Raw genomic sequence first — 12,188 nt, forward strand, 5'->3', positions numbered from 1 at the left:
TATTTACAATCTACGGATTGTGGATCCTTTGTGGATCCTTTGTGGTTGATCCGAAGATGTCTACAACTCAGCGTACAGCATCTATTCGGAATAAACTTACTAGATACCAACACCACTGTAATTTCCTACAGTATTGTCTTGATTACCACGTTATTCCTAAAGGTTTTTATATTAATTTTCATCTTGCTTTAAACGTTGACAATCACGAGCTGGAAGAAACCTGTGCCCGCACACTTCAAAAAACGTCCAGAGAACTTTGCGAAATTGTACTTAAAAGTTCCCAGGATAAAGTCAAGAACCTTCAACAAGAACTGCAATTGTCCAGGAAGAAACTCTTCGAGGAACGTGGACATACTTGTGCAATTAACACTTGGAATTATATACGTCAAGAGAACTTTCTACTACATCGAAATCTGAAATTTCTTGAAAAGTGCAAATTTGAGAAGACCATTCCATTAAGTAATTCAGACTTTCCAGTTCATACAGCTAATCAATTCAGTACTTAACACGCCCGTGGCAGGCGTTACCATAAAATAAGAAGACTTCGAAGAAAACGATACCGTTTCCGTAGACGACGGAAAGAATTAAGAGCAGCTTCGGACACTATAGCCCAGCACCTCAACTCCATCAATCTTTCGGATGCAACATCAATGAACACCAAATAAGTGTGTTGAGAAGAGGACCCTCCTTCTGTCCAACACCGAAGGATGTGAACTGGCAGCAAGTCCACGACGATTTAGAAGCGTTCGAATCCCGCCTACGTACGGCAGTATTCTTCCTTGAAAAATCGGATGAATCTGAAGAATGCCCTGAGATGCCACGCCATCTTCTACAAGTACCAGGTAAAAAAATCTGGAGACCTCCTGTATCTAAATACCCAGATCTCGAACTTTTCCTTTCCAATATTAGAAAAGATCTCTTAAATCCAAATAACATTAGAACAGCCAAGGATAACTTGTCATCTAGGGAACGTGTTGCACTTAAAAAACTTAAGAATCCAACTATACAGTCATTAGAATCGAAGATAGAGGTTCAAGATTTGTTCTTTTAAATTCTGTCGATTATGAGGAGAAAGTATTAGGACAATTACAAAATCATCTTCATTATAAACCATTGCATTCAGACCCGACCGCGAAACATGTTTATTTAGCGGAAAAGTGGTGTTCTAAGTGGTTACAAAAGGGCGAGATTTCTCCCAAAATAGCAGATTGGGTGAACAACAGAAAGGCTAAGCCGGGAGTAGCATTCGGTAATGTCAAAACCCATAAAGAGGGTAATCCATTACGACTTATTACTTCCTGTTGTGGTAAACCAATTGAGAATTTGTCAGCTTTCACTGAATTTTATTTACAATCGCTCGCCCGCAAATTACCATCTTTCATTAAGAACACCACTGATCTACTTAATAGAATTGAACAAATTAATAATGACGGCCCCTTTCCTGGAGGTACTTTGTTAGTCTCTTGGGACGTAGTATCTATGTTCCCTAATATTGACAATAATTTGGGCCTTACTGCAGTTAAAAATGCCCTTAATGCCAGAGAAGGTAAAATGCCATCTACGAATTGTATTTTGGAAGCTGTAAAAATTTGTTTGGAATGTAACCATTCAGTCTTTAAAGATAACTTTTTCCTGCAGATCCATGGTACTGCCATGGGGCCTAAGAATGCCTGCAGTTACGCAGATTTTGCTATGGGGGAACTCGATCGCAAAGCAAAATTTTGCGGTCCCATAAAACCTGCACTATGGTGGAGATACCGAGATGACATTTTTGATCTCTGGCAGCAAGGCCTCCCTGCCCTAGAGGCATTTACCCAATACATCAATTCTCTCTATCCTACCATCAAATTTGAATAAGTTTTTTCAGAAAGTCGCCTCAACGTCTTAGACGTTACTCTGTACTTAGTTGATGGTTTTATAAAAACTGATGTGTACTCTAAACCTACGGATAGCCATTTATATCTCCCCCCCTCCAGTTCCCACCCTAAGCATGTATTTAAAGCAATTCCTTTGGAGTTGCTCTGAGACTGAGGAGAAACTGTTCAGAAGATGAAATTTTCACTAGAAAATGCGTTAGAATATAAGACCTATCTGGTAAACCAAGGTTACCCGGCAAATCTAGTTAATGATCAATTTTCTAAAGTTTCAATTATCCCTAGAAAGGATTTACTCAAACAGAAAGCTAGGGCCTCCAAGAGGCTTTTCCCATTTGTGACAGTTGACAATCCCAATCTGCCAAACATAAATTACATCATCAGGAAACATCGGCATCTTTTAGAATCTAATACGAAATTAAAAGAGCTGTTTCCCAAAAACTCAATCATTCCAGCTTATCGCAGATCTAAAAATCTGAAAGCAATTTTAGCACCTTCTAAATACCAAACAGGAAATATTCATACCACCAATCCCCTTGAGGTAGGTTGCTATAAGTGCGACAAAGGCAGATGCGATCTTTGTAAAAATTATTTTGTTGAATCGAGAAATTTTTGTAGTTTTAGAACAGGTAAATCTTACATTGTTAGACCCAATTTGACATGTAGTTCCAAAAATGTCATCTATTTAGTTTCGTGCAAAAGATGTCAGCTTCAGTATATCGGCTCTACTACCAACGAATGCAAAGTGAGATTTAGAAATCACAAGTCATCTATGATTACAAATAAGAAATCTTGTGAAGTGGCAGTCCACTTTAATAGCACTTCACATTCTCTGCAGGATTTCTCTTTTCATAGTGGTTTTTTTTACTATTTTGTTTGCTTTTCTCTTTAGTTATACTCTTTAGTAAAGTAATACCTTTAGGGATTTTTCACATCTTTGATGAATTTTAATCAGGTAGTAAACAATGCAGGAACATCATTAAGTACATTGTTTAACCTTTTGTTATGTCCGTTCTATTGTACTTTTTAAGTTCTTACGTAATGCCTTTTGGTTACTAGTCGGGTGTGCTAACCACTGCACCATCACGACAACGCTGCTGGAAACAGAGCAATCGGTGAGGTCTTAGCGTGGTCTCGTTCTTAAGGATTTTTCGAAGAGTTTTCTCTACATATATACTTTATATATTTTCGGTATGTCGATTTGACCAGATATGCAATTTTGCAATGATTATGAAATAATTCAGTAGATCACTTTTCCCTAACTTCCCAATGATCACGTCTCGTTGCGAGAGCTCTTCGTGCTCATTTGAGAGTGCAAACCAAAAGTCTTCATATTTTTTTAAGAAGCGATTTGTGAACGGACATTCATAAAATAAATCAGTGAAGGACCGTTTCTGAATCAGCATCACAAAATGTACAGGTGTCCTTTGGGACATAACCTATTTTGGCGAATCGCACATTAGTGTAGATAATGTCATCTAAAAATTTAAATTGAAAACTTCTAATAAAAGTCTCAGATGATACAGTCTTCAAATTAAGAAAGGCCTTACAAACAGTCACATCATTTAAATCAAAGTCTTCTTTTAGTTTAGTAAAACCCCTGGAGACCATGGTCTTTTTCGAAATGAGCAGGGTATAACATTGTTTACTTTTACATTTTACAGGATCAAAGATTTTTTCACCACATTGAAATTGCAGTGAAGTTGTCTTACTTTCTTCTACATTCGAAGTTTTTAAGTGGACAGGAATTGCACTTCGAATCCCTGACCAGGTTAAAAAAAAAATTGTATGTATCAATCCTTTACATTTGGCACTGTTGTATGATTCTAAATTATTCTTATCAAATAGCATCTGCTTACAAAAAATCATTCCAGCTTTTACATAGTTGTGATAATATATACTTTTGCCCTCTATTTTAATAAGCTTATTGTTCCAAATAACACTTTCAGATTTAGAAGGCTTGGTAGAAAAATCCTCTCTAAAGTCGGCCCACCAATGGAGAAGCTCATCGTAAAATATGGAATTTGTTTTTTATTCCTTAATATCATAATTACACCTAAACAAAAAACTTCCACCATAATCCTTGAGTAGGTGATTAATGTAAGGTTTCCATGGTATAGAACCACTAGAAAAAAGCCTTCCAAGCCACGCTAGTCTTAGTGATTGAATTGAGGTTGCTAAGTCTATAAGATTTACCCCTCCAAATCCTATATCATTAATTGCTGCAGATCGAGCTATTTTATCTGGCCCATTCCATAAGAGATTGTATATAATAGTGTTAAGCTGCTTTATAAAATCCTGCGGAGCTGGGAGAACCGAGAATACATAGAACATCTTCGGAACAGTCGGAAGCAAAAAGGATTTAATGATGGTTACAGTCGCGTCCGCAACCGAATATCTTTTAATTTGTCATAAAAGTTTTTTTGCAATTGTTCTGATTCTTTATATGTAAAGACAATTCCGAGTGCTTTAACACTATTGACCCATTTTAATCCCAAGGGTGCCTCTGCATTATTTCGAGACCATCCAATCCACATGGCTTCTGTTTTGGAATAGTTAACTTTTAAACCCGAGCAGGCTTCATATTGATCAAACACTGAGATGAAAAATACGTTGTGCACATTCAAGATCCGGCACAAACAAAGTTAAATCATCAGCGTACTGCACCATTTTAAATTCTTCCCGCCCTATTTTATTCCTTGGATGTCTGTCCTACTTCGAATAGTAATTGCCAAAAGTTCCGCCGCAATAATAAACAGGTGACAGCGGGTCACCCTTTCTGACTCCTCTCTGTACTTCGAAGTAAGATGTGCAGATTCCATTATTTATTACACAACTCGATACATTTTTATAAAATGTTTCTACCCTGCCACCCTTTAAGACTTGGTCCGAAACCAAAAGCATCTAAGCATTTTATCATAAAATCCCAATCCAAGCTGCCGAAGGCTTTTTCAAAATCAATGAAAAGTAACAATCCAGGAATGTTTTGGCTTTTTGTATAATCCATGATATCTATAATCGATCTTCCAGCTTCGCCAGTAAACCTGCCTTTGACAAAGCCTGTTAGATTAGAATGAGTTATTTCTGGGATAACTTTAATAATTTTGTCGCAATTACCTTAGAAGCAATTTTAGTGTCTACATTAGTCACATTAATGAATGATAATGGTCTCCAATTTTCTAAATAAATTCTGTCTTTTCCTTTCTTTTCAACAAGTGCAATAATGGCTTGTTTTTGTGAAGGCGACATTTTCTTTTTATCAAAAGCTTCATTAAATGAAGCAACCATAAATTTACCTAACAAAGGCCAAAATTTCTTATAAAATTCTATTGGAATTCCGTAATTTCCTGGCGTTTTGCCCGCTTGAAAGGAGCCTAATATGTTCTCACATTCCTTTTTTACAAAAACCTTTTATCGATCGATCTTGTCTTGGGTTCCAGTCCTTCCCCTACGGGTCACGCAAAATCATGACAAACTAAATTTTCCAAGAGTTTCGCAACATCACATCGATTTTACTCGTTTAGATCATCGGTGACACCTATTTTTTATGACATGACTCACGCGCTCTTCTTACAATCTAGAAAATATGATGAAATGAAAAAAATCGCAATGTAAGAAGTTATCTTTTTTTTACATTTTCTTTCCTTGTGTCCTGAGTTCCGAAAGTGGTTACAACGGGTAGCGTTTGCGAAAACGCTCGTTCAGGATTAACTCCACTGTTTACAACATCCCCAGCGGCATTTAGTTATGTAAAAAACCCACTTCTATATTTCTATACACAGAAACCTTCACTCTAACATATTATTTTTTTATGATTTTCGACGGATGAGTAGATGAGGATACTTATCGTTATGATGACCTATCTATCGAATTAGGGCATTTTTCCCTTGCCTTTTTCTCCGAAACAAAGTCGGTGACCCCCCAATTTCTTCTCATTTTTGGAATAAGTATAAACAGGGTTTCTAGTATAAATTTATGACCTAACTTCAGGCGAGAAATGAAACAAATTTCAATGTGGGAAGATTTTCGCGGGAGCGTCCTTAATCGACATGAACATGTACATATATTTTTTACAAAAAACAAAAGAAACTAAAGTGCGAATAGGTTATATAACAAATACATAAATTTAACAATTAATCCTGCGAAATCGCGCGGACTATCGCCTGATACTTAGCCGACGAGGCCGTGGGAGGGAGAAATTGGCTCGAAAAGGGAAATTTACCCCTCTATTCCTTCCCCCTCGATTAAGGTCTAGGATCCATTTATTAATTTATTAAAAGAATTGAAGTCTGATCGGATGCTCTCTTCGTAGCCTGCGAGCAGGCTCTCCGAGGGACTGGGGCTGGGGGTGCAAAATTTCCTTCTCCCCCCAACATATCCTCTACCTCTGAAATGACTATTATCGACAATTCGTAATTTTCCCTGGAATGACTGTTATCGTCATTTTAGGATTACTCTGTCCCAAGGACTTGTGGTAGCAGATGAAAAGAAAAAAGGAAAAGTTCCACCCCTGGACGGGACTTGAACCCTGATCACCCAATGTGGCCTACTATTGTTATTGCGCATACGTTCTGCGCATCTCTTGAGATATTCGGATTTCCTATCGCCGATGCTTACTAACACAGAGATATTTTTGCGCGGCTTAAAACTATCCGGAGGAAGTAGATCTTAAGCTTAGTAAGTACTCTTCGTGTCCAAAAAGAAAATTGGGGGTAACCATGCATTTTTGAGAGATAATTAAGTTTCAATTTGAGAAAGAACGCCATATATTGCTTTGTATTTTAAAGCTTTTTACAAATATTATTCATGAATTATCTTTGAAAAATGCTTGGTTACCCCCAATTTTCTTTTTGGATTTCAATAACACTTTCTAAGATCTACATTTCCTGCATAATCACACATCGGGGCAAAAATATCTTTAATTAGTAGGCACTGTCCTTAACAACTAAAGATCAGCTGGCTGACAATCGCACCGATTATTTATCAAATGCAATGCGTATATATAAAATCATTGTTGAATAGTGGTTAAGTCTAATACTTGATTTTAAAATGGCTAGCTTTCTCTAAAATTTTGGTAACCGACATTTTCTCCTTTTTAAACTTGTTTCTTAGCGGGTGCAAGAGATTCTCTTGGCCGGTGATAATACACGTTTACAGCGGCATTCGGAAGAAAATTTATATTAATATTTTTAAAAAAAGTGTTCTGTCAGTTAGCGATGCGGTAGTCTAGTGGTTAAGTGAAAGGGTTGTTAATCGAGAATTCTCCAGTTCGAGTCCAGCAAGTTTAGGTATTGGGTTCGGTTTTCAAAAAATAGATATTCATTTCCCATAATCCTTGTCAAGCGCTAAGTGTCCTAAATTAATAACTTAGGAATTGTCGATAGTGGTCATTTCAGAGGTAGAGAAGGATGGGTTCCTCCCCCACCGCATTCTCGTTCCCATCGTCTCTTAGTCGGCGGAGCCTTAGCACGAGAAACGTTTCTCGTGCCAAGGCTCCGCTGACTAAGAGAAGCGAAAAGGGTGATGGGGACGAGAATGCCCCACCGCAGAGAGAGAGCCTGCTCGAAGGCTACTTCTTCGACGAAATTGTGATGTCCAGACCACAGTTCTTATCTGCATCTCTCTGAGATGACTATTTTGTAAAAAATGAAAACAGACCTGCCGGCTTGAGGAATTATCCTGCGAACCCGGCGGGGAGGTGAGGGGAGCGACTCGCATAGGAGTCCTTCGTCGCTCACCTCCCCTCCGTCGGAGGAAGGGCGGCTGTAAAGACTGGAAATAGACGTTTTGGTCAACCGTAAATAATGCACTAGTCATTTGTTTCCCCCACCCCTTGACCCCCGGGGATGGGTAGGGAAATTACATTTGAATGGTTGTAAAGTAGGTGTATTTCCACTGGGGACTAGAGCAAACGAACACACGTAATTCCCCCACCCCTCTGTTCCTAAAAGATTCTGAGTCATCAAGGAAATGTTAGGGAGATTACCACAATATACAGTTCTTGCGATTTGTGTGTGCCACATGAACTATATAAGGAACGACGCCATATTGATTTTGCACGTGTGAAATACTCATTACCATTGCTCTTCGTTTCTTTTCAGTCCCAGTCCTCCTAGGTAAGAATTCCCCGATATTTCCCCTGTATGTCCCCAGAGGGGTAGGGCAGAGGAACGAAAATCTTGTAATTTCCCTACCCCCTAGAGGCGTAATTGTGGCGTAATCTCGCGTTTCCCCATATGTCCCCACTATCCCCGGGGGTCGGGGGGTGGGGGAAACAAATGACTAGTGCATAACGCAGTCTCCCGCCCAGGAAAAGCTGAAATCCTGTCGATATTAGAAAGCGCGTTTTGCATGGTTAAAAGTATAGATCATCTTTAAATCTATAATGCTTTTTTCTTGAATCGTATGTTGACAAATGAAAACCTAATTTTTGGTGGTATTCATTAAAAAATTTGATGGGGAAATGAAACCGAAGGATCGTCGCAAGCTGCATTGGTCTGCTCCAGTTTTGTGGTGTATGGTCGTGTTTTGCGAATGCTTCTCTCAGCTTGCTTGGGGCGGATATTACAAGTCGATTCAATGGACTCCACAAAACCCTAAGTAAGTCTAAAATTACTAGCTAGATATTTACGTTTTAGGAGCCTTTAGCTTTAATTTAATAAATGCAATCGTTATTACTGTATGTACTCTGTGAATGCTGTCGACAACGATGTTCCGGAGCGATTGCAGAATACCCGGCCTTCTTTGTACGGCACAAATCGCTTGCTCCTGAAGTCCCGCAGTGACCAAACAAAATTTTGCAATTAAGTTAGGTGAACGACTGCTACCGCAGTGCCGTAGTCGATGAAAAATGAAGTCTGAGTAGACTGCTACCGCAGTGCCGGTAACCGGTCGTTTCGATCGAAGTTCGTTTCGATCGAAACCAAAAGTCAGTTCGATCGAAGGCAAGAGTCAGTTCAATCGAAGAGTAAATGTTCATAAAAACTACAGTTTTGCAAGCGTATAGATAATAAAAGTTCTTTGTGTTGTGTAATGTTTGCGCGAAGTAATATGCGCGACGCGGAAACGCGGTGTTCAATTGATTTCCTTTGTTGCCGGCGTTTCTTTCTCGGCGTTCCTGATCGGCAATGCTCAATTAGCTATTCGCTATAACGTGCGTACACTGAAACACGGGGTTTAAGGTTTTATTACCATGATGAAACGAACAAGTATTGTCACTTTCAATGAGAACCGAGCGAAAAGAGATTAAACGCTGTTGAAAACACTTGCGTTTGGAACAGAATCCGTGGAACATATTATCATAGCTTCTCATCGTTGCAATTCTTTTCCGCACAAGACAGTTCCGCACAAGACAGTTGGAACATAAAGATGGTCGCGTCTGTTTTCTGTTAAAGCAACTTAAAAGCCGACTCTGGCAAAGCGTGCGGTAGGAAAATTACTATCTTGCAACAAAAATCTTACCCTTCCGCGGGTGTTCCATTTGTGCAATATAATACATGTAGTTCAAATAGAAACTACCAAAAACATGATTCACAACACCATTATCTGAGACAAGTTGGAACAATAGTTAGTTTAGAGATTGGCAGAAATTTTCAAAAGTTCTTCTTTAGTTGAGATATACAATGAGTGCAATTTGGTCCGAAATCATACACGTGATTTCAAAAAGCGAACTAGTGCACAAACACAGGTGCGATTTGAAAACACAGGTATAATAGCCAAATTTGCCAAGCTAGAGAAAGTAATTTTATAGTCTTTAATTATGTTCCGATGCATTAATAACATGCTTCCAGTGATATTTAATAATTCATTCACCTGAATAAGGATTTACACAAGCATAATACAAGAGTAAGAGACAAAATATTCTATAAAATCTACATGTAATGTGAATTAATTGATAGGAATTACATATTCTTTGTAGTTTAGTGCAATGTCAGGCAGTTTAGTGAAATATAGTGTTTAATAAGTTTGTGCAAACACTCCAATAGGTAAAACTTTTTAAAAAATAAACAAAAATCTCAATAATGTGCAAATTATCTAGGTAAAAAGAAATAATTAATTTTTATCCAATAAAACAAATTGAAAAGAATAAAAGCTGCCTTGTGTTTCTAAGATTTTAATAAAATCGTCATTTGGTTGAACTTTTTAAAGAGACTTGATAAATAGTACATGTAAGTTCAATACACTAAAGCAATAGTTACAGTCTTGTCTTCGATCGAATCGACTTTTGTCGATCGAAACGACCTTCGATCGAAACAACTTTTGATCGAACTGACTTGCATTCGCAGTGCCGCAGTCGATGAGTCTGAGTAAGTTTAAAAGACTGCTACCATCAGTGCCGCAGTACCTTAGTCGATGAATAATGAAGTCTGAGTTAATTTAATTATAAGGACTGCTACCCCAGTGCAGCAGTTGATGAGGTTGAGTTAGTTTAAAGACTGCTACCGCAGTGCCGTAGTCGATGAGTAATGAAGTCTGAGGTTAGTTGAATGACCAGTGCCGCAGTGCCGTAGTCGTAGAATAATGAAGTCTGAGTGAGTCAAGGGTAAGACGATCTCGTGAAAAGTGTAGTTAACCGCAAAATGAAAGCTAAAATTTTACGAGAGTGCCTAGGCCTAATCGCTGAAATGAGCGCTTAGGCTTAATCAGTAAATGAGTGCTTTCTTCTTCACACAGCATTGCAACATGACTGATTATCATTTCAATGAATGACAACTACGGGGCTGTGGGCGCAGCATTACAACACAACTGCGGCACTGTGGGAGCAATTTTTTAAGTTAGATATTTTGTGGGCCAGGTATTCTGGCAAGCTAAGCCGATGTTCGTTGTCACAGTGGTCAAAAATGTTGTGGACCTCGTGCGTCCACTACAAATTTTGACCACTGTGATGACTTGTGACAAATTTTGATCACTGCGTTTTAATATTACCCAAGTAAATTTCCATGATGCTGATCCTTTAGAAAATGCAAATCAAATATGTTTGCCTTGCTTTCTTCTGACATCTTATGGGCCAAGGCTCTTCTATCCTTTGGTGTGTACCTAGGCATCCCACAAGAGATCACATTGGGTATGACTCCTCTTTTCACATTTTTGAATTAATGATTTGGCTAATGCTGTCATGCACTCACAAGGGATGATAGTGGTAATGATGATGGATTTATATACCACATATATCACAATTTAGTTTACAATTCTTTCACAAGGGTGAGATCAGACGTCAGCCTGTAAAGGTACCTCTGGCAGCTGCTAAACAGTCCCATATTTGATCTCACCCACCAAACCCATACATTCATGCAAAAGGAGTACAGACCAGAATACCGTGGTTTCTCCCCCCTATTCTCCATGAACAGTGTGTGGGTTTCTTTAATATCTCAAAGTGTTAACAGGAAAGGTTTTGAGATGTGGCATACAGTTTATGCAATGTAGTCATTATCCAAGAAGTCTTTGGAAAGTCTGACTATTTCCAGATGAAATTACAGTATGTAGGCTGCACTTTCTTTTCAGTTGTTTTTTAAGGCCCTGCATGTTGGTCAGACAAGGGATTTGAGCCTGCGATCTTCCACTTGACAGCCTGATGCTCAACCAACCGAGTCACCAGCTGTCTGTGTTAGTAGTTGGAGGAAACTACCCATATGCAATAGGCTACCTCATGTCAAGTCTTGCTCTGTGAGCATACATGTACTTTCTTACTTTACTTATCCTCTACTTCCGGGTGGGAAATAAGGTCGCGACTCGGCGACGCCACTTCTGGCGGTCCTTAAGCAAGTTTAATTTAGTTTTAACTATGAGACCATTTGTCCAGTCACATGGGATGGTGTTGGTGTCCCATAATATAGCTGAAGAGGTGTACTAACACGGTTATAGAGATATCAAGGTCAGCTTGTAACATTTCAGCATGGATGGAGTCAGGTCCGGGCACTCTGCCATTCTTTGTAGCTTTGATTACTTTTCTGACCTTTGATGGCGTAGGTGGACTTGCGTCAATATCAGGATATCTTGAGGAGGGTCAGGGCTTGCTGGTTGATCTGGCTCTGGTTGGTTGAGAACCTCCTGAAAATGCTGGACCCACCTGGCTGTTTGCTCTCGCTCAGATGTCAAAGGAGAACCATCCTTGGCTCTAACTGGTGGTGGGTGGCTGGTATAGTTGCCACAGAGCTGCTTGCCCTGCATGTTGGTCAGACAAGGGATTTGAGCCTGCGATCTTCCACTGACAGCCTGATGCTCAACCAACTGAGTCAGCAGCTGTCTGTGTTAGTAGTTGGAGGAACTACTACCCATATGCATAGGCTATCTCATTTCAAGTCTTGCTCTGTGAGC

The sequence above is a fragment of the Montipora foliosa genome, chromosome 1, assembly GCF_036669935.1.
Source record: "Montipora foliosa isolate CH-2021 chromosome 1, ASM3666993v2, whole genome shotgun sequence".
In the NCBI taxonomy this organism is placed as follows: domain Eukaryota; kingdom Metazoa; phylum Cnidaria; class Anthozoa; order Scleractinia; family Acroporidae; genus Montipora; species Montipora foliosa.